Raw genomic sequence first — 6,081 nt, forward strand, 5'->3', positions numbered from 1 at the left:
TCGATATCAATGTGGAATCTTGAGATTTATGGATGAAGGTTGAACAACATGTGCTTGAATAAAATGAATAAGACAACTCTTTCGTATATTCTTCTCTCAACTTTACAATATGTCTTAGTTCTCAAAAAGGCAGATCCCCCCTTTGTTCACTATCTCCTCCTATTTATAAGGGACATTCCCCAAAAATTCTAAAAAGTACAACATAAAGAATATCCAAAGGAATATTCTTCCTGTCTCTTTCTGAGTTTAAGTTACCGTTATTATCCTATCTCAGCTGTCCGCTTCTAGCCGTCGGCCTTCCTTTGGACGACCGTCAGTCGCTGTGTCGTGGTTGACCCCGTCCTATGTCTTGTTTATCCGTTACCAGACAAGCGCTTGACCATCATAAAGCGCTTGACCATCATACCAGACACTATCTTTTGTTCAGCAGTGTCATATGATTTATATGTATACCTTTTGCACAATGTTTATATGTGCAATAACTAAAGTTTTCCGGCGAAGCGGTGAGCTATTCGTCCAATCTAACCCCCACCGTTAATCAACTTTTAAAAATTGTCCCTAACCCTAACAGATCTACACCGTGGCAGTTGACCCTCTCAATTTTGTCCATGTCAGCTGCCAAGTCACACTACCAAACAATACAGTCACACTACCAAACAACCCCAAATCTGCCACCTCACCATCTTCTTCCCCTAACATTTCTTCTTCCACACCCACTCAAAGCCACCAGCGCCTCCCAGGCTCCAATCACCATTAAATACAATCTTTATTTTTACTTAATAAAACAGCAAATAAGACATGAAACTAGCTGGGAAACTGAAGAACCTTAGAAGAAAACTTGATCTTTTTGCTGGGTCGACCTTTAACAACTCAATTCATTCAATACTATACATAATTTCATAAATTGGAAATGCTTTAACATGTGTATTAGAGACCAAATGAAAACCAAAATGATTCGTTAGTGATTCTGACTTCTAGGCAATTCGTACAAGAGCTAAATCAAACAAATGACCCTTCATGACCATTTCACCAACTTCTAAAAATTTTAACGAGAAAGAGCACATGTTTAATCAATCTTGACCACAAGAATATCACTTCGGTGCATGGGATGCCAAGTAACTGCTCACAAATGCAACAGATGCATAGTTTCGAGAATATGGAACTTAAAACTGCATTTTAACATGAGACAGGGATACGAATTGGCGCAAGCATCGAATAGAATCTAGCCAAGGCAGATAAATCAAAGCATCAATAAACCGAAGCTAAGTCAATCACCCATAAATGAAGTTATAACCTAAACACTTCAATTTCCAATTGCTCATGTTCAAACATATCAATCCACCAAACCGAATTTCTAACAACAAAACAGAATATCAGATATCTGTCCTTAAGCTCAAATTGAGACTACAATCACAGTAACTAAGAGAATAGGGTATCACCATATTTCAATCACAACAGTACGAAAGTAACATCTAATAATAGAGAAAAGGAGAAAAGATAGAACCTGTTTATTTGAAGTTCTTTTAATAACAATAGAAGAATCAGCAGATACAATGTTTTGGTCCAAAACTCCAACTGAAAACAGCAGTGTTATCGAGCAGAAACAGCAGGCCAAATCGAAACCACAAAACTCGGACGGAAACTCGAATCGGCACCGGAATTTCGAATCCGAACACGAACTCAAACTCAAACTTCAATCAAACTTTCTCTTTAAAAATGGAAATTCGAATTGGATAGAAGAAACATTTTTTTTTTTTTTTTTGAAATTTAAACTAAACTAAGATCTGAAAAAACGGAAACAAGAAGCAGAACCCTTTCTTTTGTGAACCCTCGCTCTTACTTCTCTTTTGGCAGAGGTGGGAACGGTGAAGAGATGCGGCTGGTGGTCTTGGGGAAGGGAGAAACGACGGCTCCAAGCTGGGTTAGCGGTGAAGGTTGTCCCTCTTCTTTTTGGAGCTTTTCTGATTTTTTAAGCCCTGGGGTTCTGAGTTGTAAATTCCAGCTGGTTCTCAAGGCTTGTGTGAGTGTGAGTCGTGTTTGGTTTAGGTTGAAGCAGCAACGAAGAAGATGAGAGTGTGAGGAGAGAATGGAGAAGAACGGGAAAAGCTGCGCTCGTTTTTGTGTTCAGGATCTGATCTCCTATTAGGTTTCCTCAATGTATTCTTATACTAGATGATACAAGCCCGTGCTTAGCACGGGCCCAACACTATCTCAGTATTCATTATTCACTATAACACGCCTCCGCTTCGAGCGCCCTAAACAATAATCTGTAATTTCTAGCAAAATCATATGCAACTTTAAATACACGTTGGAGGTTTTTAGGCAAACCATATCTGCTTCAGCTAGATTACTTTTATACTTCCTCCGTTTCAATTTATGAGAACCTATTTCCTTTTTAGTCCATGCCAAAAAGAATGACCTATTTCCCTATTTGGAAACAATTTACCTTTATGCAATGATTTATAGCCACACAAAATATATGTGCTTCATTTACACCACAAGTTCAAAAGTCTTCTCTCTTTTCTTAAACTGTGTGCCCAGTCAAATGGGTTCACATAAATTGAAAAGGAGGGAGTATAATTTAAGAGAATAGATAAAAAAGTTTTGTTTTTGTACTGAAGATCTTTTGGTAGAAGGGAATTCATATAGCAAATGGATGGTGAAATTTTAAACTAAATAGAATCTTATTCTCACAAACATAAGGTTGAATTATGATCTCCCTTCAGTATTTTACATACTATACTGATACCTTAAAAACTCTACAGCAAAACAAAATGCAACTCTTGCATTTATTCTGTTCGAATAATATACTCGAAATCACAATCTAAAGTTTCAAACTGCCAAGTGAACCAACATAATTAAAGTAACCCAAGAGCATATCAAAATTCCTATTAAGGTAGTACAACAAATATTTCCGACATAATATGATATCTCAGGGGAGTATTATTTATACTTCTTTAAACGGAGTAAGGCTCTAATTTGAAAAAGTTTAAGCACTTAGTATGTTCTTAAAAATCACAGAAGGTAAATGAAAAAGATAAGATTTAGTTTAAGTGCAGTAAACTGAAAAGAGGCAAAAAAAAGAAAAGAAAAAAAAAACAGTTTACCATTAAAAAAACTAAACTAAAAATTGTTAAGTGAACTTATTCATTGAAGAGAATATGACAACAAAATGACGATGAAATACACTTGAATTTATTAACAATAGAATGCTCAAAAAGACGACGATATAGATGTCTCACATTGTCTTAAATTCATCCCAGAATTCATATATACTTTGACCTTAATAATGCTAAGCTCAAAGAGCTATTATGGTTTACAAACTTTTCACAAGGAAGTTTTGTTTATTGTTTATTTAAATCTAACACCAGATAGAGATAATGAAAAGTATAGTCTCATTCAAAGCTTGCACGACAAAGCAAACATAAACGACACAAATTATATTATGGTATTACTAATACGAAGAGCATAAATTTCTTAACAATGACACAAAGTACACTTCATTCATTCCAATGACACATACAAAATAATAATTTTTATCAGTTATGTATAAAGTCATAGTTTATGCATTGATTCCCGTCAAGTAAAATAGCATAAACTTACCTTTTTAGGTTGACGATGCCTCTAACTATACTTCAGAGTTCCTGAAAATAACGACAACAAATAACTTTATTTTGACAACAATTTATCTGTAATCATGAATAAAAGAGTTTGCAGTAACATGTTTAGATAGGAAGTTACAAAGCTAGGTGTAATAAACAGTTAATTTTAATCAATACAACTTAGTAGTTCAGAAAACACTGAATGCAATAACATTTCATCTCTATATGACAAAGCACATACAATAACCTTTTATTAATTTATTATACACTCTGCAAAAGTACATTACCCAGGAATATGATTCTGTCACAGCAGTCCATTTGATCGACAAATAATAAAGAGAGAAACACACAACGAATTGACATCGACATCCATTCTATCTCCTTTTTAATGTGTACTCTGCTATATATCTAAAGGCCTAAGCTCGGTGTTCCAAAAGAGGGGCATCATAAAAAAAAAAAAGAAATCAAATTCCAATGGTGACATTTTGTAGGTAATCTTTTCACAGTAGCAATGCATAAATTTTCAAAACATAGAATAAACCTGAATAAAAAATAAAAAAAAATAAAAAAAAAGACCCCTACGATAATTTCAAGTAGCAGAAGAATTATACTCAAAAGTATGCGAATTAATTTAAGTTGTTGTCTTGACACATAACTTGCATAGATCCTGTGTCATAAATGTGCTAAAATCAAGAGATTGTTTTAGCTTATGACAAATTCAACTAATTACCAACTTGAAAATTCATATTATCTTCCAAGAATATGAATTAATAAAAATGGGTTTACTAACTCCAGCAATAAAACAGGGAAGACATAAGAGAAATGGAAGAAATTTTGGCAAAAAATAAGAAAATCATACTTGAAATTAATTATATCCCCAAGCGGAGTAGACGAAACGAACTGAAACTCTGAAAGGGTAGTCTTTGGAAGACTGAAGAAAAAATAAAAAAACATGCAAAAATAACAGATTAAGGGCGAAAAGTGAAACAGAAAGAGAATGAAATGCCGAAGAACATTGAAAAGAGAGGCAGGAAAATAACAACATTAGCCATGAATTTGGAAAATTCTAAGAGAATTAGAAGAAGATTTGGGCAAAAAATTACTAACAGAAAAGCATACCTGAAACGACAATGCCAGATGCGGTGATGAAGAGAAGTGAGAGAATATGAAATTGATGTTGGAATAAGAGTAGTCTTGCGTTTGATTTTGGGGATGAGAAAGATTGAAGAAGGATGCTTCTAGAGCCAAACCTGGAAACAACAAGAAATAAACACCAATGATAAAAGTAATTATTTTAATAAAAATATCTAAATTACTCTTTTACCCTTGGTCGACCTCTTTTGGCTTTTCTTTATAAATACTAGACATCAAATTGCGAGTGGTTGATGATTCTGAGCATGGTGACTTGAGGTGTTTCATGTGGACCAGTGTTTGGATAGGGTCGCGCATTGTAGTAAAGTTATGTGGAGGTTTGATCCTTCGAGTTTGATTCGTGTGTTCTGGTTCTACAGTGTGTGATGTATTCTTAGCATCATGTTGTGGTGGTACTGGTGAGCTTGCGGTACAGCTCTCTCATTTGAATCATTTTCCATGATTTGAGTACATTTGGAATATTGTTTATTGGTGCGCGGACTGCACGAGTTGTGGCTTTAGATTGTATTGTTGTGTCATGTCACTAGAGTAGTCGTGTTGTTGGGATGACGTCATTGGAATCTAGATGAATACTATCGGATTCGATTTCAGCATGTTGGAAGGATAATATCAAAATTCAGCTTAGAAATTTACTATGGTCCTTGCCGAAAGTGAGGGAGCTCCATGACTGGTTGATCTGAGGAATGGTTATGACTTTCTGCGTGTTTCTTTCATCATCGGCAGTATACGAAAGTGTTGGAATGAGGCTTTGTTTAATAAGAGGTTTATAACCAGTATTGGGTTTTTTGAGCAGTTGTTGCGATTAGAAGTTATCGCTACGAGTGTTTGAGTTATGTTGTATATCATGTAATTACATCTTGGGTTACGGATATGGTTAGTTACAGCTTGTTCGGACTTATTCAGAGTGTAGATGCGAGATTGTGATCTTATAGAAAATTCCGGATGATGGAAATTGGGTTCTAAGACTTATGGGCTAGGTTGGATTAAGAAATTTAAGTCATGTTGTGTTATCAGACATATATGGGATAGGGTGACGTGAGATCACCACCGGGTATGTGCATAGTAATGTTATACAGCGATTTGTTGGCTTTTGGAACAACTCTGGACACATTCGAGGACGAACGCATGATTAAGTGGGGGAGGTTGTAACGACCCGACCGATCGTTTTGAGCATTTGCACTTCGCTCGGTTGTTTAAGGGCATGATTAGCTCTGCATGATGTATTATGACTCATGAAAATCATAGGTTTTGGTTTTTCAGGCTAATCGAAATAGATTTGGAAAAATGATTCTCAGCTTGAAGCTTTAAATTTGAAAGGTTTGACTAA

General features: G+C 35.3%; 1 long non-coding RNA gene across 1 annotated transcript; it reads right to left on the reverse strand.

Annotated features, from left to right (window-relative positions):
* On the reverse strand, positions 1 to 4,908 carry LOC138872615 (uncharacterized). Its single transcript, XR_011401089.1, has 2 exons — positions 4,722 to 4,908; positions 1 to 3,644 (listed from the first exon to the last, which is right to left on the reverse strand). It is a non-coding gene; the product is annotated as an uncharacterized lncRNA (long non-coding RNA).
* Between the last annotated feature and the right edge of the window lie 1,173 nt (positions 4,909 to 6,081).

This window comes from Nicotiana sylvestris, chromosome 7 (genome assembly GCF_000393655.2).
Source record: "Nicotiana sylvestris chromosome 7, ASM39365v2, whole genome shotgun sequence".
In the NCBI taxonomy this organism is placed as follows: domain Eukaryota; kingdom Viridiplantae; phylum Streptophyta; class Magnoliopsida; order Solanales; family Solanaceae; genus Nicotiana; species Nicotiana sylvestris.